The sequence below is a fragment of the Nothoprocta perdicaria genome, unplaced genomic scaffold (genome assembly GCF_003342845.1).
Source record: "Nothoprocta perdicaria isolate Ctin4 unplaced genomic scaffold, notPer1 scaffold_25, whole genome shotgun sequence".
Lineage (NCBI taxonomy): Eukaryota > Metazoa > Chordata > Aves > Tinamiformes > Tinamidae > Nothoprocta > Nothoprocta perdicaria.
Window position 1 is genome coordinate 343496 of NW_020455477.1, and position 22376 is coordinate 365871.

The following is a 22376-nucleotide window of genomic DNA, read 5'->3' on the forward strand; positions in this document are numbered from 1 at the left end:
AAGGCAAGGAAAGCGCCACCAGGCAGCCCCAAGCTGCAGCCATGGAGCACAACAAAGTGGGAAAGAAAATTCAATGGGAAACAGGAAAGGCTGGTTGGCCTAAAGGAGGAAAAAATGATTGGAAAAAGCACAGGGAGTCTGGAGGATCATGATCCAGAAGGCAACTGGATCCCRGCTGGAGAAGATGCATCTATTAGGGCACTTGAACACCAACAGCATCTTGCAAGGGCCTTGCACCCTGACACCACTGCAACACCTACAAAGCACCACCAGCTTCGGGCTGTTATGCACAGGAACCGGCTGGGACACAAAGGCAGCGGAGCGGCAGACTCGSAGGGTATTTATTTTCTGGAAATAAAGGCAGTTCTGTTCAAAGCTGGAGGGACGCAGAGCGCAGAACAGCCACTCTCCTGCCTGAATTTCAGTGAGACTTAAAAGACACTGCTCACAAATCGGGAGGAATAAGAGCCTGACACAAGTAACAACATCCTGAAGCTGCAGCCTGACTTTGCTGCTATCTTCTCTATTTATATACGAATACCTCGACATACTCTTGTCCCCTCTTCCTAGCACAGATTTTTCAAAAATACTTCCATTCATCCATACAGGCCTGAGGGTAAACAGGTCCAGGTAGCCCTGAGGGTAAAATAGGGGTTGAAAAGGCAGGTTAGCAATGATAAAATTATCAGATTCTCATAGATTTTTGAAAGTCTTAAAGGTTACAGAGAAATCTCCTTCCTTTATTTGCTTTACATTTCCCCAAAGCTTTTTCAATATTTTTGTGAAATATTCTTGAAAGGAGGTAAAATCATTTGGAGTTACTCTATCAGAAGGAAAACATGTTCCTTGGTCAGGTCATCTGCAGTATYTGAGAGCTGTCACTGTCCCTGCTTCGTAGCAAGGTCAGTTCTGTCACTGCCACCCAGATGTCTGTCCTCAGGGTCTGTCTACAAATGGTTTTCCCTGCGAGCAGGGCCCCATCCTGGTGCCTTCACCTCCCTCTTCATGCCCTCTTGTTCTCCTCCCACTGCTTTTCAYTGTATTTTTCTCAATTCAACCCTCTCATTCCATCTGTTTATTGAATTCCATCAGTTCATCTCARAAACAAAGCGTGTAGGCCAACTCCAACGTATTGCTTTCATTTTTCTTGTTTTCCTTATGTTTGAATTTTTCTAGGTATTTGTAAACAATTGTCTTAAGCAGTATTTTGATAGCTAGAAGGCACACAAAGTGAAACTCTAAGTGACCTTGCTATGTTTTCCCCTGAATACCTACTGAGCAGGAGTAGGGTGAGGGTCAAGAGTGATCTGGAGATCCTCAAACCCACCCTGCGCCCTGAGTGTCCCTGCTGGATTGGAGGGGTTGGACTAGATGATCTCCAGAGGTCCCTTCCAACCTCAACCACCCTGTGATACCGAACACCATCTTACATTAGGAGCATCTTGCATAGGTCGTGCCTGGCAGAGCCAGGGCCTTCGCCTACATACAACCTCACACATCACAGCCAGGTTCCCACCAGCTTTCATCACGCCTGCCTTCCACCTCCTGCCCACAACTAATGCTCCTTCGCAGTAGGCAGCAGCRTGAGACCGTTACCCCTGCCACGTTTCAGATGAGGCACTGAGCACATTCACGTTATTCCTGCCAACTTTTCTAATCAAATATAAAAATCCCACGGCACAATGTGACAGAAACTAGGGCAACAACCAACTTGCTTTTTCTTTTACTAAAAATAGGCTCCCACRTCCAGCAGGTTTTAATGTGTCAGAGCTCAAAGTGAGAGCTGCCTCCACACAGTTACACTATTACTGCCAAGCATATCGCCTTTGTAACACACCCATTAGGAAAACCCAGCATCAAAATTCATTTTAGTGAGTTTTGCTCACTAGGACTGAYTGCCCAAACGCTGTAAAGGTACCAGAATAGTTAACTTCAGGAGGAGGTGGATGATACCCTGCTGAGCAGCTAGCCCACTCTGCATCTCCCAGATKAACCTGTTTAAGTGTTGTTTCAGTTCCCTTAATCTCTTGTCTCTCTGGCTGGGTATAACAACACACAGTTAAAGAAACCCGTATTTCTCCAATCTTGAGATATTTATGTCCTAGCTGACTTCTTGGTAGGCCATTGTGACAACAGGAAGGATACAAATGTAAAACTGGAGTCACAATTGCTCATACTATCAAGCGTATCACMCTGTTTCAGCAACTATGGAAGTTCAATACGAAACACGCTACACGAGGCTCATTTCTCCATGTGGTTTGCATACCACTTTCAATTGATGCTTTTTGCCAAGCCTGCCCAGTGGCTGATGCCGGGGTTGTAGGGCAGGCTTAGCAAAGCTTCCTCCAGTGCATGAGTGCTCCAAGAGCGCGAACGCCAGCCCCAAATTGCACAAGAGCAGTTTCCTCTACAAGCAAAGGCACTTACTGACCTGCGGTACACAGCGAGCATCCCTTCTCAATGTGGTTGTGCATCACTTAGGAATCACCAAAGGCTTTCCTCAAAAACACATCTTCATCTCTCTGAAGTTTTGTGATGTGTATGAACCCAGGAAACATATTCTGACATATTGACATATTCTGTTACCATGAAGCACAGGTACCACATGAACATTTCTCTAGGCCACAGTGAAAATCAGATCCTTTTCACCTTATTGATCATGACATATTACTAGAAAGCTAGTGGATCTTTACATATCTATACCTATATATCAGAGCAAACCACAAGTTTGTGAAACTAACATCCATAAGCACAAGTATTACATGTAACAATTTCTCTGAATATACCTATTTTGAGCTCCAAATAGACTGCTATTTTTAACTTCCCTTTAAAATCTCAGATCCGAACTTACTTGCTCTTGTCAATGTGCCACAATGACATTGTTTAAAAAGGAATATCAGAAATGGATATAACTAGCAGTTAGACATACTGAGAAGCAGGAACGTTCAGTGCTCAGTGCTGCAGCTCGGTCATGTCTTTGTGCTGATTTACAATAAGAAAACAGGTTCAGAAGCCACAGATTCTGCCCTCACAAAAAGCTTCCTTTAACACATTTCAGAGCAGAGGTTCCGGGACTGCTCCCCAGCGCCAGCCCATGTTTCCAAACACTCCTTCACACCACCTTCTGCTGCTAGACGATTTAGTCATCCTGCATCACGGGCACTCGTGCTATTTCTAAGAACTACATTTTCAGCAGTTGCTTTGAGAAACATACGGAGCTACAGGCCAACATGACTAAATCTGAGTAGATGCCAACCAAAKATCTTTTTTTGCAGCTTAAGAGGAAACACGTCTCATTTCTCTGGAACTAACAAATCACACCAGCCTTAGTACTTGAAAAACTCCATGCCTGTGTTAAATCTGTTTCTGCAACGACACTCCTAGGTATTGATAAACTAAGCTGAAGTATCTGCCTCTCTCACCCACACTGTCTGGCAATCTTATCACAACAAACCTGAAAATCTCACCTAAATCAATAACATCCGCCCAGATTAAACTATTACACAAATGGGGTCACTTCCCTATTTATCACAGTCACCTCTGTGGAACATCATGCAGTAAATGAATCAAAAAGACGTTTTGGATTCTCCCTAAACAGAGAGGAGCAGAGAGGCACCAGCTTCACACTTCCCCATCTCCTTCCCTGGRCTGTTGTGGCACTGAAACTGCTCCATCCCTTCCTCCACACTCAGCCCATTTGGCTCCCATTCAGGAAGCCCTTTAGACACCCACATCAGGAAGGCTGAAGCAGAGGCTTAAGTGGTTTGCACAGCAGGGAGAGCTTGCATAGCTCTCAGATATAGTGGGGGTTCATTTCCAGTACAAAAACCACATCCATTTCCACAGCCCCACCATTTACTGCAAAGCTCTCCTGCTCCGAGTGGGTTCATAGAGGTCTTCTGGTACAACTCTGCTCTAGGCAGGCTGGCTCAGAGAACTGCTACCTTTCAGGGTAAGATTAAATCCCTTTCATTAAATCCCTTTGCACCCGGGGAAGGTTTTCCYGAGCACAGCTACCATTTGGGGCCATCGGATACATTCCAGGAATTCAAGTGCTGGAATATCGTATCATCCTCTCTTGCAAAGCCATCCTCCCTGCTCCGCCCCGGCTGACGTTGCGCAAGCTGAATAATGCATGTCAAGGTATTAARTAACATGTAAACATTTCCAGTAAGTGTTTCTGCTGCAGTCTTGGCCTAACTGCTATTGCTTCCCCCTGTAATAGCAGGAGAAATAGTTTCTGCAGCAAAAGCACACCCACAGCTTCTTATTAATGAAGCATTTCTTACAAACCTCTGCCTGGAGTTTTCCTCCTTCCCGATCTCCCAATATAGATTTAAAACCCCTTGAAAACTCACCTAAGGAAGCTTTGCTTGGAGATATTCTCTGCTAAAAGCCTCTAAGTTGGTCCATGAACTGTGCTCATTTGGCATCAAAGCAGAGATCTGAGAATCCATCCAAGGACAAATGACAAAGGCCCATCTGAGCCCAGTGTTTCATATAAACCCTCTAGATTCCTGTAAGGAATCCTGTAAGGATCCCTGTAAGGATAAGCAATCCCCTTCCATCGGCCTGTGGCACTGCCTAACAGCGACGGAGGCCATTTGCCCAGCGCTGCGGGAAGCCAAAACCATCCCGGGGACCGAGACTGGCTCTCCAATCACCTCRGCCAGGCGGAATTCCATTAATCCCAAAGGAGAATTGCCCAGGAAAGTTTCTGGGATTTTCCACTGGAATTTGTACTTTCCCAAAGGGCTTTCTGTGGAAGAGCCCAACCCAGGGCTGGCTGTCAGAGGGACTTCCAGGACGCGGCACCACGTGTCCTGCTGAGAAGTGTTTGCTCAAAACGTCACCCTCAAGAGCTCTGCTCAAAGCTATGCATTCTCCACAGCATTTTCCAAGTATTTTTCAGTTTTCTGAGGAACATGCTTCGAATGCCTGTTATTTGCACTGTGCTGACAACTGGCAGCGAGTCAGCCTGTTCTTTTCTGCATAAYTGAATTGTTTCCACACAAATCCATCTCACTGCCCAAGTTGCAGCAAGGACCCAACGCTGTCACCACTAAACACCACCTAGGACCAAGGGTCTCGCTGATCCTGCCTAAATATGCCAAGATACTCCAAGGACTGTCTTCAAGTGAAACTCATCCCCCTAGACATCATGACCGAGTTGCTGCAAGACCGTTGCAGAGATAAACATCCAGTCGCATGAAAAACACTCCTGTTTGGGTGACACAGAAAACAGAAACAGCAGAGGACAACCCCGCCAAGGCCTCTCTCTGCTCCGTGCCCCAGCTTCTCTACACCCCATCTCCCACAKTCGGGCAATAAGCACCAGGTCTGCAGCACTCCCTGCTCCCAAGGCCACCAAGCTGTAGCAGGAATCCTACCTTTGCGCCAAGACTGCAGCATGATAGTGAGAACTGGTTCAAGATAGAGAAAAAGAGAAACTGGGGCTATCAGGGCAAAATCAGACCACAAGACAACAACTGCGTACACAACCCAGGAACTCATGTAAGTTGTTGTCTTTAGATGAGACCTGATCAGGCACAAGGCTAAACCAAGGCAGAAGGAGCCCGTCCCCCTCAGCAAATCCTTTCCAGGCACAAAGAAAGGAATTAACAGCTACACTAAAGCTATCACAGGGACAACACAGCTCCCCTCCACCTCCTGGGCTTGCTAAGGAGCACTTGGAAGAAAGGTCTGACTGCTGCTTGTCCCCTGCTTTGGGTTCCTGCTCCAAAGAGCTGTTGGGGAGGCCAGTTCAYCCGCAGACACCTTTGCCAAGCGCCCCGGCCTCCACTGCTGCTTTCCAAGGAGGAGGCACCTCCCTGCCCTCACACTGGGAAACRCCCTCCCTTGTAGAAGAGCCCTCAAGCTTTCATCTAATATTTTAAAATTGCATATTTAAGCTTGAAATCTTGAATTTAATGCAAGGAATACCTTTGAGAAAAAGCACCTTCAAGAAAAAAACATAAGGATATTCATTTGGTGTAACATTGCCATATGTGCTGCTAAAACAGCAGTCAGTATCATCTGAAATGCTTAGCATTATAGGTGCTRTCATTTCTTACAATCTATTCATAACCAWTTTTTTTTTTTTAGGTATTTCCAAKCTTAAAAAGACACATGCATGTAGATAAACAAGGCACTGTTACAGCACACAGGGCCTTCTCTCAAGGAATATATCATACCTTGCTGCTTAGTCATTCTGTATAAACCTGAAAACAGASAAATGCTCAGCTAAAGCACTGCTTAGCATGAAGGTACCTTGCAAAGTCGTTGCTTTCTGGTGTTCTCCCTCCTTTGCCTGCAGTGACAGCTCAGGGAATGGACACGCAGCTSTAGTGGGTTGGCAACATGAACTCTATTAAAAAAACAATTATTTCAACTCACTAAAGATTGGATGATAACCCTCCTAAAAAGAGGATGAAAAAAATACAAAAAGACCCAATTAATATCTAATGAAATGGGGCTGTTGCACTGTGTAAGCCTGAATTAGAACAATAATAGACTCAACAGAAGACRCTCGGCGCTTCCCATGAGCAGCAGTAACAGGTTCTCCAGGGACGTGCCCCTTTCCAGCACCACAACCACGCGGCGCATCCCGAGTGTGACGCTGTCCCGCCAAGCCCTCCCGAGCAGCACCTGGATGTGCTTTTGCAGCAGAGTCTACATGGATAAACCATGTCCTGCTTTACACGTCTCACCTGAAATATTCCCAACGAAGCCCTCTGGACAAACCCTGGATAAATCCCGGCCTGCGTGGGGCAGCTCCCGTCACGACGCGCGCGGGATGCGTGAGGCCAGCGTTATCTGCGGGCTGCAGGAGCCTCTGCAACGCCGCTCCTCCYGCCTGCACAGGAGCAGGACCCCGGGATCCTCCCCTTCCCAATGCGTGCGGCACCGCCGGGAACGCCGCGCTCCCTCAGCCGGCTCGCTCCGCAGCAAGCRGCCAACCTGCAGCTCCGCGCAGCAAACGCCGTCACCAACGCAGCAGGGCCAGAGCCAAGGCTGCTAAATCGGGGACTAAGAACCCTCACAGCCAGTTGATCCAACCCCACACGACCGCAGGGGCTGCTTAGCTCAGTTTCTGTGGCAGATCAATGACTCTGGTCCCTCCACCAGCCACTGCCTGCCCATGTGCAGCAGCTGCCCCACACCCTGGCTCTGCAAGGACCCCATCCCGCTCCCCTCCCAGGGTATCCATCCTTCCAGACCCCATGTGCTCAGCACATATTCCCTCCCAGATCCCCTGCCCTTTTCCCATTCATTCCAGCTGTCTATATTCTTTCCATCTACTTGCTACAGTTTTCCAACTCATGCTTTTCCCCTTCAGTTTTTCCTATCTGATGTACATTGTAATGACATTAAGGGGACTTTTATTAAAGAACTTAACTCAGTTGCTTTCCACAGCATTTCTTCAAACTGAGCCTGACCTTTCCAAAGGTATTTGGCAGAAGTCTGTCATTTGTCAAGTCTTTTCTCCATTTTYTTTTTTTTTTTTTTTGGTGTCAGTTTTGAAACTGGTATCAAGTTTTTGGTTACAGCAGACTCAAAATACTCTTTCGCTGAGCTGACATCCTCTCTTCAAGCCCTTAAAGCGCATGAGAGAAACCACGTACACCCTGGAGAAAACACACCCAGCTCTGGTTTGGGGCCAAAGTTCCACCTAGATGCGGTTTGGTRAGGGAAGAAAACAGATCTCTTCATCAGTATTTCTCAACTCTTGGTTAAGCTGGATTTTTTTCTCACCCTTAATCTAAGTTGTGTCAAAGCTACGATACTAGATGCGAGCTTGATGAGCTGCACTGAAACTGCTCGGGGATGGTACCTCATTCTGCTCCCGCAAGTCCTGTGCTCGTGGCCTGGGCAGATGCTCATTTCTCACAGCTTTTATTAATCATCCATTGGCATGTTGATTCTGGATGCTAGGGTGGAATCGGGAGCCCAGTTCACGTATCTTCTTACAGTTGCTGCTAAATCATAATTACTTTCAAAGATTCAGCATGACAGGTCAGGGAGGAACAAGAGTTTTATTCATGGAAAACCTTAATAGCCTTGAAAGCAAGTCATATGAGAGGTACATGGAGATGTATATTTTTATAGCTTGGGGTTAAATTAGCAACTAGATTAAAAACATCAATGTTCCTCACCAGTGCCTCGCTCTCCCCGTTATCCTATTCATTTTGGGTAACACTTATACTGCATTAATTTTTTCTTCTCTTACTCCTTCCTGCCTCTTGCCCCTGCACTCTTCCCACCATATTGCTCTGTGGTTTCACATTCCCTTACGAACAAACACTCAAGGAAAGCAGGAAAACCCAACTGGACCCAGGTAAGACATGCTGAGGGTGCTTGGGGAACCTGTTGCTGTGCAGCCTTCCCCTTCTTCCCTCCCCCAGACAAGCCAGGAACACAGAAAATCCACTAAAGTTGTGTTAAATCCTGCTGCTTTCTATCCTGACTCTTCTCAGCCCCTAATAGGTGCAGTTTAAGGAGCCTGGAAATTCATTTTAACCCTTTTCTTCCAGGGAGCTGGTTGCAGGGCGAGCGGGGAGGCTGCTCGGGTGCAAACGCAGCCGCAGGGCACGAGGTGGGCAAAGGATCCGGCAACAGGCCGGGATGAGGCTGCTTCTCCCGCGCTCCGTAACAGGGTGAACAGCAGCACGCACAGGAGAAAAACAGCTAGAAGCAAAATTCCTTGGGAAATAAGAATAAAAAAAAGCCATTTCCTCACTTCTCACTTCTGGATCTAGACCGAGGTAACTGCCCAAGCAAGGCAAAAGCACCGGCCACTCCAGGGGCTGAGGAGGGAAAGCAGCAACTGGAGTGAGAACTGGTGGCACCCCAGCGCTCAGGGCCCTCAAGGAGGCAGTGGTGTTGGAAAGCGCTTCTTCCTTGTGGCAGGATGTGAGCTCCCACGTCACCCCACGGGGCTGCTTTTTGGGAGCCAGTTAAACACTGGTATCAAATCTGTGGCTTGGAAGAGACAGTAAGAGCAAGAGCTGGACTTGCTGGAGAGAACAACAAACCCACAAGCTATAATGAAAATAGGACAACAGCCTTCAAGAGGTAGGGGCAGATACTGTGACTGTTGGCCTTGACATTCACAAAACACAATTCAAGGCAGAGACTCAGGCAGCTCTCAGATGGTACTAACTGCTTCAGTGGGAGCTATAAACAAGTTTACAGCCTCTGAGGAGTGCAAACGAGCCTTGCCATACAGGAAAGGAAAATCGTTGCTTGCAGAGGAACTCAGGGTTGCTCAACAAAATTCATCTTCTAAAACAGGAAGCCCCTGCCAGCACAGGTGGAACCACCACACACTGCACAGCTGGCCGTGAAAAAAYGGGATTTCCGGGTTCCCAGGTCCCTGAACAAGGCGAGCACGGACACTGTGCCAGGCACAGCTGAACCCACGCAAAACACAAACAAGTGAAAAAGAAAAAATTAAGAGCAGGACTATGGAAGTCACTCGGGTTATTCACAAGTTCACCAGCATTAAGGTTGGAGCCCTTCTGAGGAAGTCACCATCATTATGAGCGCTCAGCTACAGGCAGAGGAAACTCATTTGAATTGGTATTTTAGGAAACAATTCAGAAGACACTTTGACATCATCRAGACTCCTGAAGGAGTCCTGTGATATCTACTGACAACAGCAGCTTCCCTCTGCCGTCTCTTTATTCTGCATAATTGGTATTTTTCAAAGCAGCCCACACAGCTGGTAGGCAGAGCCCACAGGCCACCCGAGGAGCACACACTGAGCAGCAGCAGCASCTCTGCAATCAGGGACCTTCAGTTTTGAAGGCAAGAAACAGATTCCTGTTTAAAAYCTGCTCATCCGCAGTACTGGAACTGCTGATGCAGATGGAAAAAGAAACTGATATAAGTGGTCATTTATTTTGGTTCACACGTCTTTGCTTCTAATTGGAAAGCAAAAGAATGAGGGACACGGAGTCAAGGCTCATCAATTCTCTTTGCAGGGCACTCACTAGATTCTCTGCTCCAAGGACGTGTACTTAAGCTGAGCTTGCAATGGATAATACTATCTTCATGTCAGCTCACTGAGCTATACAAATGCTTCTGTTAAAACAGCAGGGAGTAGAATTCAGGGGAATTAAAATCTTGTCTACCACAAAAGCATCTAAAAATAGGTTGTCCTAAAGCTCTATTTAGACTAGAGCAAGGCTAGTACCAGTAAGTGGCAGATAAAGATCTGCGGGTGTGTGATGCCAGAAGCAGGTCTCCAGCACAGCAGCAGTGGTCTCACTACAGAGCAATTCTTGTATTTCCACCCTACGAAATGTCCTCTCATCCGAGCCCACAAGCGAGCGACTAAACCAAGACCAGATGAGCTTTCTTTAACCACAGACATACCATCTCTGCGCTTTCTCATTGCGGAAGGAGATGCAGACAGACGGTTGCGACTAATAACAACAACGCTAGCTACTGCTAAGGTGGCTAAAAGGGAAGGGAAAGGAGGGGTTTGAGGAAGAAGCTCCTCGTTGAAGCAGAACACAAAAGCTGCCCTGTGATTTCACAGGTATGTTCTTCCCCTTAAGATAGGCTGGTAAAACACAGGATTTCAACAGAAGGCAACTTTGCAGTACTGAGATGATGTCATCATATTTTGCTTTTGACAAAGAAAACCCTGTTTTGAGTGGCTAAGTTGAAAGAAGTGGTATTTTAAACCATCTTCCTRAATCTTGGCAAAACGCAAGCTTTAGGTCAGTACTTAAAGGATTTGTGCCAGCTGTAGGAAAGCTTCCATGCAAGAGATGAGTAATAAAAACCAGCCTCTCTAAACAGCAGAGGTAACGCTTGCTGAATTTATCACCACTCACAAGACTGGTTATGTTAATCGCCCTTCACATTACACCAACCGCACTGAAAACAATTAATAGTTCACAAACAACCTTCCTACCCAAGTTTCAGTGCCAATGGTGTTTTGACTGATTCACCAAGTTCAAAACACAACCTGCAGCACCCAGACCTTGAACACGAGCGCTTTTTATCTGGAGGGACTCGCGTGGAAAACAACAACAAGCCTCTCCCACCGCCGCGTTACCTGGCAGGAGTCACCACGCTGCCGGTCACGGCGTCACCGGGAGCTGCCGTTCGGTCACTCACAGTCCTGGATTCAATTCCATGCTGTCCGCAAAGCAGACGACCTGAYGTTAATTCACACGTGGGGTTTCTGACCTCTGCTGAGCCGCAGGGTCCTCAGTGGGAAGGGAGCTGGGCTCCGGCACCGCGATGCCTTTGGAGAAGACAAGCGTGATCCGTGTAATGAATTGTGTGACCCAGCAAATCCCCTCATTGCTGAGGCACCCGCGGAAGAGAGGCCAGGAGGCAACGTCCCTGGAGACGGCAGCTACACCTGCCGAGGCTGAGAGAACACGAGGAGGAAAAGGAGGAAACGGAGAACGGAGCCAAAGATGGAAGTGAGGAAGGTCAGAGGGTTGTTTATACTTATACAATATCTTTAAACTAAAGGTCCACTGCAGAGGGAGGCAGGTGTCAGACTGTGCTCATTAGGGAAACGACAATAGCCAAGACACAAAGTCCATTTTAGCCAAGTATCCTGTTTCCAGCACTGCTCATACTCAGATGTTGCAAGGAAGGCTCCCAGCCACACTGCTCTTTAATGGGTTTCAACCTAACTCCTGCTGGATAGACCCAAGTTTTCTTAAAATCCATTCCCAAATTAGAGAAATATTACATAAAGCAAAAAAACAAGATCTGCTAGTAGAAGCACAGCAGCCAAGGCCACGAAGTTCAGGACCTGCTCGTGGTTTTTCCCCTGCACACAGCACTTGGCCCAGCACACACCGGAGAGCAGAACTGCCTGGTCCTGAGGCGACTCGTATAGGCCTCAAAAGCCGGGAATGCCGCACTGCCTTTAGGGTGTTCTTCCACCGGAAATTTCAGCTTTTGTCCCAGGAGGGGAAAAATAAGAAGGTTTCTACACAAGGACCTCACTCCAACCAAACCCAACCAACCTACTGGATTGTCCTTGCTGTTCAGCAAAACCAGGAGCAAAACCACAGCACCTTCCTGGAGAGCTCACAGCCAGAGCACATCTCCCGTGACATCGTTGTGACAGGACCCCCAYGTGGGGACCGAAGCAGCCCCCGGCTCCCTCGTGCACTCCGGACAAAACTACCAGTCCCAGTTACTCCAGACTMAAGAATTCCTGCTGCAGGTGGTGACAGAAGCCCTGCTGTGCTTCMACACATCCTGCACAATCACACATGCACAAAACACAACAACACTCACAGGATATAATGGCCACAAGAAGTAAGACCAAGGGCCCACAGACAACCAGGACTCCCCTGCCCTGTGACAGATCCCTGACTCCAGCAGCCTCCAGCACATCCCAAATACCAGTAAAACCCAGCAGCCCCAAGCCCACCAAAAAGCCCATCCGGAGGGAGCGACTCACCACCAGTTCTGACACCGGCTTGTAGGAGCCACCAGCGACTCAGAGCCAGAGTGAGCAGCTGAGCTGGAATGGGAAAACCTGGCCCTGAATCACAGCCAGGGAAAACACCTTGCTGCGGGAGCAAAGACTGCTGTTTAAACAGCAAAACAGCAAAACTGCTGTTTAAACAGCAAAGACTGCTGTTTAAAAACCATGAGGTTACAGTTCAGGACAGCGCACTCGGAAAATATTTAAGGAAAAAAATAGTTGAAACCCTAGTTAACTGCTAGATTCTTCCCATTAACACCCTGAGTGGCTGGACACAGCCGGCAGCCCAGGGCAGTGGCCTCAGCCCCGCTCTGGCCCTGGGGGTGGCCCTGCTCTGTCCCTTCCTGCCACATCAGCCTCACAGCCCCTTGGAGCCTCCATGGCTTTTTTCCCCCCCCCCCCCGGATTTGTTCCTGCTGCAGCACATCCAATGCTATTTCATTCCCCCCCGCTCAGGGAAGCGGCCTGGGGACCTGGCAGCGCTACCACGAGGGGGGAATTTTCCTCACCAGCGGCAGCACCGCCAAGAGAGGGGAACCCAAAGGGCACAGAGCAGCCCCTCGCAAGGCCAGCGGGCCTGGGACCGCAGCACTCGTGTATGGGAGCAAAAGGTAGGTTTGTAAGGAGCTGAAGCAAAGAGGAGCTGGGCTTCCCCCGGACACATCAACCCTTTAGCCATGGGCATGGAGCAGGAGGCTCTCGGCATGGGGTGCTGCCCAGGGCAGCGAGGGGCAGAGCAAGGCCCAGAGCCCAGCCAGGCCGCTGCCCCTGCCCCACGGGCAGCCCCTCTCATGCTCTCCGCACCACTCGGCCAGCCCGGCCCTGCTCCAAGCCCCCGGTGCAGCGGGATGCGCCGCCCCGGCAGGTCGCAGCTCTGGGACCATCATTCCCGGCCTGCTCTGCCCACAGGGACACCGGTCACCACTGACACTGCAGGGGCTTTTGCATCCGAACCRGGATTCACAAGGGTTGGGTGCACAGCTCTCCCTGACAGATCTTGGAMCACACTTTGCCAGCAGCTGTTGCAGGAGCTCCAGGTCAAGCCATGCTTTGAAAGGATCCGTGTGAGCACCCTGCTCTGAGTCAAAACCCATGCACATCAGGGCAGTACAAGTGCAAAATCCAAATCCTAGAAGAAACCAAGCAGCAGCCAAGGCCCTTCAGGAGGCTGCATCTGACTGCCAGCCAAGCCATCCCAATAAAACCTGGTTCAAACCACTGACTTGAACCATGCAACAAACAACTAATCCTTCATCCACCCTCCACCGGCCTCCTGGCACAGACAACACTGGTGTGGATTGTCCCCCTGCATCCAGCCCTGCTGGGCCACCTCAGAGTGACAACACACACAGACTTACTCAGCTCCTTGCCCTCTCGGCTGTGAGGAAACCTCTGCGGACACAGCGGGATCTCAGCAGGAAACCTCTATGGACACGGCAGGATCTCACTCAGCAGCAGACGGCCTATCTGCCCATCCTGACCTTTATACTGATGGCCACATATGCAGCTTACCTACGTGTCACTGTTATCAGCATATTTAGCATTCCTCAGATCCTGACAACATTATGTGCGTCTCAGCTTCCAAGGATCCTTTGTATTCCCGCCGCTATCTGGCACCACCCTTGTTCTTTCCTTAGGGACCTTTGCAGGGAGACCTTCCTGGAAGCAGGCTCACAGCCCAAGCAGCTCGTCCTCGCTATCTGAACAGGTAAAGCAGCTATCTGCATAGTTGCCAATAAGGAATTGGAATATTCTGATGGTCCTGTGGAATCCATAAGGCTTTCTGCTGGTCCTTATTTCTGACTGTAATCAGTAAACATTGTGAAAATACCACATAGGGAAAAGGACAGTATTGTACCCTTGAATTTAGACACTTTAGAGCTAGGGCTGTCAATACACCACATTTTAATAACTGATAAATGGCTTTACAAGTATGATTTTCAGGTTCACTGCAAGTTCATTTCCACCTGAACTGTTGAACTGTAACARAACTCCTTTGTGCTCTATGAACACAAGAGACATATGAGGTTTTTGGCTCTACAGCTGGGAAGCAAGGACTTAAGAAGGGAAGAAGAGGTGGTGATAGACTGACTCCAGGAGAGGAATTACCTGCTGCCAGCAGCACGCTGGGTTTGTTCTGCAAACAGCCCTGATGCTGCCCGTGGGCCCAAGCCTGAGGTTTAGCTCTGTTATTACCGGGGTCAGAGCCGGAGCCAGCACGAGCTGGGAGCCAACAGCCTCTCCAAGCACAGCCCATAGGGCAGCCCCGGGGCCACCACCATGGGGCTGCTCTGCCCCACAGACCCTCCAGCTCCCACTCACCTCAGTCTTTACCCTCCCATCGCTAGCCAGCCTCTTCTCACTTGCCAAGGCCCTAATCCCAAATGTCATCTCCCAAGCAGCACTTACTGAGCCCTAGCACTTAGCAAATGCCTCCACCACACCTGCTTTGAAGATCAGTATATTGGAGCATGCAAACTACAGCCCTGGCCCATTAAAGATACCAAGTCCACGGCAGTCACACTCACACAGGGACAGGTCTGTGATGTGCACATGCTGCTGGCCTTTCAGCTTCTGTTACAAGCCATTTAAGGCATGCCTATTCATCTGGGCTTCCTTTAATCATCAGAATGAGCTTATGCTCTGGACACATTTCCTGAAGAGGCTCACCTAGGTGCTGCTGGACACAGCAGTGACTTTAGAGCAGCAATACATATGTGCATGATAAACATACCTGCAGAAGCAGCAAGTAGAGGGCAAGCTTCCTGTCAAGGAGCTTGACACTCGTGCAGTACAAGAATACATGCACAGGTCTAAAACACACAGCTTCATGTGTACCAGCCCAAATGCTTCCATGGAAATATCCGTTTTATTCATTTTTGTTTTTGAACACATCTATTTACCAATATTCTGGTAAGCTGCTGATGGAAGCGACTCAAGGTGTGTGTGACAGTTAAACCACCTAGGCATTACCGAGCTCTTTCATCTTGCCATGTCTCACAAGCAKCCTTGCGATGGGAATAAACTCCCCAGAAGGCAAGTGTGGCCGAGAAGGCAGCAGGGCCTCCTCTGTCCCTGAGGCAGGAGAGGGAGGAACAAGACATGAGACATGAAGAGGTGTTGACAGGGAAGACCTTGGGGACGCCAAGGTTGTCACAGTGCTTCAGGCTGCTGGCGTTGCCTGAAGGTGGGTGCTCACTTGCTGTCTGTGTGCAGGGGAAGGGGGGGCCTTCATACCCAGCAGCAAGTCCTCCAGTGCCCCACACGGGGACAGGACAGGGCACAAGCCCCACGGCCAGGGCTCGAGCTGCCCGAGGCACCGGCTGCGCAGGGACCTGCRGGACCGGCTGCAGGGCTGGCAGCAGCAGCAGTGCCTACCCCTGCAATCACCTGCAACCTCCTCATTACAAGGTCTGCCATTGCTGGGGAATTGAGAGAGCTGCAACCACCGCTCTGCACATGAAGGATGGCTTTCATTACGCACACAATATCTATGCTAATGCCAGATAGCATCTTCGGCGTGAAAAGCAAGGGTGGTTTATTTGCTTCCTATCCTCACAGCATGGAATGTTGTTGCTTATGATGTAATATTAACTCAGTTATACTTCATTTGATTACATAGGCTAGTAATAATTAAATTAGCCTTGCTTAAACTAAAACAAAGAAACAGTATCACTCTGATATATTCCTGTCGTGACTGCTCCTGATGCACCTCCATCAGGACTAGAGCCCTATTTGTTTCACAAGTTTTCTGTAGCAATTGCTGTCTGCTTTGCAGCTGCTGGCTAATTAAATCCTTAGGCAGCAGAAAGGAAACTCAAAATGACCATGCTCCCATGTAACTCAAAGGACCACAAGGTTAAACAGCTTGGCCCAGGTGGTGGCTAATTCAGTGGTGTAGCCTTAACTCTGTTGCTGTCCTAGCTGTGCCAGGTGGTCACCAGCTGCTGTTGGAGCAACAATCAGCAGATCAGGTCCAGGCTGAGTCACTGGCACAGGCATGAAGGTAACTGCATCATCCTGCTACTAAGACTGATGCTTAAGGCACCAAACAGAAAGGAACAGGAGCCCCCATCAGCCCGAGAGGATCTACTCTCCATGGGCAGTTTTGAACTACATGGCCATTAGGAACATCACAGGATCAGAGCTGGCATGATTAGGAGCATTGCAGAGCACCACGTACAACATGGGTCAGTCTTCAACTTGTACTTTTCCCACCTGGATTTACAGCACGGCTTGAGCCATTTGTCCCTCAGTTCCCAGGAGAGCTCCCAGGTTCCCCCTACAACTGTGGGACCCAGAGCCTGCTCCAGGACACGCTCCCCAAAGAGTTGCACAAGCATTTGGGAGAGGACAGGAATGTCAGCAAACGGGATCGCTGGGCCCAGCCCTGGCTCTGCACACAGACAGCAGATTAAGCCACCACGAGCAGCAGGCCAATCGCTCTGGCAGGTAGATTTGTTTCAAAAGGCACTGCATCAAAGCAGATAAACCACATCACTCAAAGCCACAGGTTCTATTCACAGCTCTGCATGTGCGGGCCATTTATCTGCAAAACACGTAAGTGACCTCCCTAAAGGAAGGATAAGTGGCTTTTAGGAGTGCACAGGGGAAGATGAAGAACTGGACATTATGGTCTCCTGATGCATCTCCCAGGCCATGAGGAAATTGTTATGAGTGGATCCTACTTCTTCCCTCCCCGCTCTCCCTCAGCACTTGCCATTCTGTGGGCTGGCAGGAGATTTGCCAAATGAAGTATCTGATGCCTCTGAGCCACAGCCTTTTGTCATCCTCCCAGGCTGACGGACAAGTCCAAGGCAGAAACCAGCCCAGAAGGAAACAGGGACAGTCCTGCCCAGGCCGTGACAGGCTGCAGCACTAATCCCAGTGTATTTGTTCTGTAATGTGTAAGCAATAACAATCTATCCTTTCTAATTCTCTGCTTTGTGCAGGAAATCTCTTATCTCTGTGCACTGCACGCGCTTGTTGATGCCAATGCCCTGCAACTGAAAGCCATGGCCCATCTACCACACACAAGTCCTCATTATGTTGCACACAAGTTACCTTTGTTGCCCGCAGAAGGGCACAGTGGACTGTGTTGTTGCCTCTTCTCAACTTTGGTTGGGAGAATTGCATCTTGCAGTGACGCGTCCCTTCTGCCTCACAAGTGCTTTTTCTCCTGCTGTTGGGCRGCAAGCTTCATGATACAACCACAGATCCTGAAAAACAAGTCAAGATGCACATAAACACCCCAGCACTACGTCTGCAAAGCCACCAGCCACGTGGGCTCCGGCTGCTGATGTGACGCTGCCCTGGAAGCGACAGCCACGGATCCCRGGAGCCGCTCGCTGCATTCCCACTGAGAGTGCTTCCCTTGGGAAAATGGTGCCATAAAGAAACAAAGAACGTGGCAGAACAGCCAAGTAATTAAAGTAATTATAAACTAATAAAGATTTCATGGTGCTTTCCTCTTTGGGTTCTATGTTGGCCTTTTCATGGGTTTGCTCAACTGTATTCATTGCTCYCAGTGTTTACTTACTACTTTCTTGAATGTACAGCATTTAAAACCTCACCTATTAAAAACTAAGCACAGAAATGTTAACAAAACCATCCATACAACTGCAGAATGTTAAACCTCATCAGATGCTTCTCAATAGTCATTTTTACATATATTTCAGGGCAAAACAAAGAACAGCATTTGTTGCTAGTCCTCAAATATTGTTTCCTTTCTTAGAAGTCCTTCACTGGCAGGTATTTCTATTTGGTACCTGATCAACACTCTATATAAGCAGAAAAATAGTGGTGATCAATACAGGTCAGACATTACCATTCCTGCTAATGAGAAATGCTTTCTTGTTTTCCTTTGTCCTGGCCACATACTCTGAGCTGACAACTGGGAACTCACTGATGGCCAGTCCTTTCTTCCAATGAAGGAAATCTGGAGAGAAAGAAATCTCCACATGATATAAGCAAAATTCAATAAAGTCTGAGTGTTGGCCAGTTGGGATAACCTTAAGTAAGGATATAAAAGCCACAAGTCAACTTGAAGACACACATATTTRGCTTTACCCTGCTAATCCTTAAGGAAACATACATTTCACCCTCTAAAATAGAGTTGTCTCCTGCACGCTTGCCAAAGCTGAAAAGYAGCTGGGATCGGCTTTCCCATCAGTGATCCAATCTATCCCAATAAATATCACTTCCACTGCTCACCCTATCTTATCCATGGCCAGGAAACAGTCATCCAATAAATCATTCGAGACACCGCTGGGCARTGGGTGAATAAGCTCTTGCTGAGGGATTAGTTTTTGTCCTTATTTATTGGCTGTACTGACAAACACTTCAAGCCAAATTACAATTACAGGGATAAAGCAAAGCCTAGTCCAGTTTGTTCAATATACATACATAATAAATAATTGCAGTTCAAGTAGCACAACCAGGTCATTTTCAGGCAGTGCTGCTCGCAGGTCACTATATTAAAGCAAGTCACCTTTGAAGCTGCTGCTGGGAGCAGCTCGGKGCGGACAGGAGCAAAGCCAGCAGTGCACAGCTGTGGTGCAAGAGCCGCCGGGATGCTCCAGTGCAGCCCGGTGAGGAAGAGGCGCCTCTGGGGGGCCAAGCCCACCCCCACGGCACCCCCGGCTTCATCTCAAAGACGCCGATGATGCTGGGGCTGCCGAAAAGCCTGGGCGGGAGCACGAGCGGCTGCAAACAGGGGCTCCTTCGTGCACAACGGCGGGGCGGGCGGCAGCACCGGGCGGCCCCGGGGCCGGGGCGCAGCGGCGGGACACCGGGACACCGGGGCGCCGCCTGGCGGCCGGGAGCGGCGCCGCGGCGGCCTCCGGCTCCGCTCCGAGCCCCGTTTTCGCCCACTCGTGTTCGGGGCTCTCCGGGGGTCTCGGCCGCCCTCTCGCGAACGGCCGGGCTCGCAGCGCCTTCCCCCCAGCCAAGCACCCTGGGGTGCTTGGTAGGAAGGGATGAAGCCGCCCACTAGCACCATAGCAGCCCGTTCCAGCCGGGAGCTGGGAATTGCTGGCAAGGCGCCAGGCACCAAACCAGCAGCCAGCAGGACCCAAAAGCTGACACTGTTCTGAAACAAGAAGGGACAGAGCCAAGGCAGAAGCCCACACAGGGGAAGCGACACCCAGATAAACTAACAACAGAAAATAGGGACAACAGGACAAGAGCTGGRAGGGAGAGAGTAATTTTTAAAACATTTTTGTTTCTGCAGCTTCTCTCTGCTTCCCAGGACACAACAAGCTGCACCATCAGCCAGGAACCCTCAGCCCTTACCCAGGGGGTTGTCTCTGCCCCACACAATTCACTTGCTCTTCACAAAGAGGAGACCAAACAGCAGGCCGGACTCCCAAGGCTCCTCTCCCCAGTCAAGAGGCCACCCAGCAGCTCTTACCTCACCCAGCTGACCAAGTGCTGCTTCCAGAGGATCCCAAAGCAGACAAACATCCCAGGACACAGCTCAGGAAAAAAGGGGTGGGCCTGGCTGAGCTTAAATAGGCTCCTGGGCCAATGGGCAGGGGCCTGGTAGAGGCCCCAGGTGAGGCTGGTTAGGGTCATTAGGGCCTCAGGGCCCCGACGCCTTCAGCAGACACCCCCTTTGGTGGTGACTCATTGATTGGTGAGAGGGACCTAAGAGAAAACAGCTGGGACAGAAAATACAGGAGAGACTGTGGCTAATATGGAGTGATGGGACTGTAGCAGGGCAGAGCTTGGTCACAAGCCCTCCAAACCTCCCCAGCTTCCCTAAAACTGCCCCTGCAGTGACCAAGGCCTCTTGCTGAGGTGCCTAGGCAGAGGRCCAGGCTCTGTCCCTGATGGAGACAAATGCACAAATAACATATTTGGAGAGTAGCTGCAAAACAAACAAGCACACAAAACAAGCCCACTGTTTCGGTGTTTTACTGTGGCATCTGTGATCCCCCAGCCAAGCAGATTTTGGAGCAGCAGCCACAACCGTCTACAGTTTYCCCTGGCCTTTCGAAGCTGATACGTGCTCTATCGCCCTCCATCAGCAGCCTGCGCTCTCAGGACAGCCCCAGCTTCATTGTGTTGGATTTCCTCAGCCCCGGCCCCTCTGGAGAACGTTCAATGTGCACGCTGCATCTCCCCACACTTTATCCTCCTTTCAGATCTGCAGGCACRGATTTAGAAACAATCCACTTCCCCAATGTGCTGTGCCGAAATGTCAGCTGCTTAAGAGCAAGAATAAAAAATAAATCACCAAGTCCCTGTTGACGTGAGGTGTAACAGAGAAGTAGAAACTGCTTCAGCTTCTGCTGATCTGTCATATCCGAGTCCTGCCCTGCTTTGGGTGGCCGCAAAAGGGCCCGCAGCAGCACAGGGGACACGATACCTCGAGAGCGCTCCCCTCCGCACAGCTCCATCTCTCCAAAGCAGAGCTCCTAAGGCCGGGCCTAGAGGAAGGTGAACCTGGCGGAGAGAGGCAAACAGGCAGGTAATACCGTGGAGCAGAGAGGAAGCCAGGGTGAGGCTAGAGAGCTTCCTACGGCTGTAGCTATTGTCTCGCAGCTTCCTTTGCTTCTTAGCTGGGGAAGCCAGGCTGACGCAGCCGGCGTGATTGAACTAGCTCGGCGAGCGCTGCACGAGCTGGTCTTGCAACGTGGTCAGAACTGATTCTTCACCGTCCCTCTTGCTGAATCATAATAATTAAGGAGATGCAGGCTCATTCCCTGCATTGGGTGTTGATTCTCCTTCGCTAAAAATGGCCAGATTACTCGTCTATACAGTTCTGCTATCCACAAAACTCCGCATAGCCAGAAATTTTGAGGTACTGAGATTTTTTTCTCCTCCTGGATGGCAAAACAGAATATGTTGACACACTATAAGTCTTCAAAGAAAAATCAAATTCTTCCTCTTAAAAATTTGCATTTCCTCGGGGAGTGAAAGGTCAGGGAATCACTTTGCTAAAATTTTCCAGGGAGCTTGAATAATAAGGGTATGACCTCCAAGAAGTCAACTGTGACATGGACATTTTCTCATAACAGAGGACATAATCATTATCTTTCTGCAAGCCTTAAGCAATGAGGCTGACACCCTGAACGCTGACCAAAGGAGCAAACGTGTGTATGAACAGCAGCACCTTGTCCAAAACCAAAACTCAGTATTAAAGCAGTTCATATGTCCTCATTTCTGCACTGTTGCAAGAAGCCAGCTGGACCTTCCCCTCAGCGTGGCACACAACCTACCTCCCCGTAGAGGAGATTTAAGAGGGGCAGTAGCTGTCCTGAATTGCTGGGTTCTTATCACGGGTTGGTGTCATGTTGTCAAGGCCTTTTGCAAGAGTGACTCTGGTGTCCTCCTGCCTGGCCCATTGCTCCCTTGTCTTCCAAGACATGGCCACAAGCTCCACGGATCACTGTAGCTGGGAAAATCCTTAGGCTGCAAAAAAAATGAGGGGCCAAACGTGTTTGGCATCAGCTTAGAACCTAACTGTGGGGTGAGCACCAGGTTAGGCCGAGGCCAAACACCTCGGCAGTGTCCTCTGAACAAGGAGTCCTCAGTTCTCCTCCGCTGGCAGACAGCCCCTCAACTGCCTCGACTTCGGCGTATCGCTTTACTCAAACGCTCTCACATTTTCCTAATACTGAAACTACAAACTGCCAGAGCAGCTAAATATAGGAGCAAAATAAACAAAGTATATGAGAAAGAAAGGGGCATTTTGTATTTCTTCTGATTTTATTTGTTGTACATCATTCCTTTTTCTAGTGTTCTTTGTTGAGCTGGAAAATGCTTTCTCATTGCCAGATCTGTACTTAATCTAATGTTTTGCTATATGTATTTATTTTATATTCGTTCCTTGTTTAGGAACGAATATTAAATTCCTCTCTTTTCCTCTATTTTCTATCAAGATTCCTCTATAAAT

At 49.2% G+C, this 22376-nt stretch overlaps 1 protein-coding gene across 1 annotated transcript in view; it reads right to left on the bottom strand.

Annotated features, from left to right (window-relative positions):
* Nucleotides 1–19943, bottom strand: part of PIK3CB (phosphatidylinositol-4,5-bisphosphate 3-kinase catalytic subunit beta) — an 86145-nt gene extending 66202 nt beyond the window's left edge. Inside the window, exons 1-2 of the mRNA XM_026040092.1 lie at nucleotides 19887–19943; nucleotides 17540–17694 (exon numbers count right to left, since the gene is read on the bottom strand). The gene's annotated coding sequence lies outside the window, so the exon portion shown is untranslated. The remainder of the gene's footprint in view (nucleotides 1–17539; nucleotides 17695–19886) is intronic.
* Between the last annotated feature and the right edge of the window lie 2433 nt (nucleotides 19944–22376).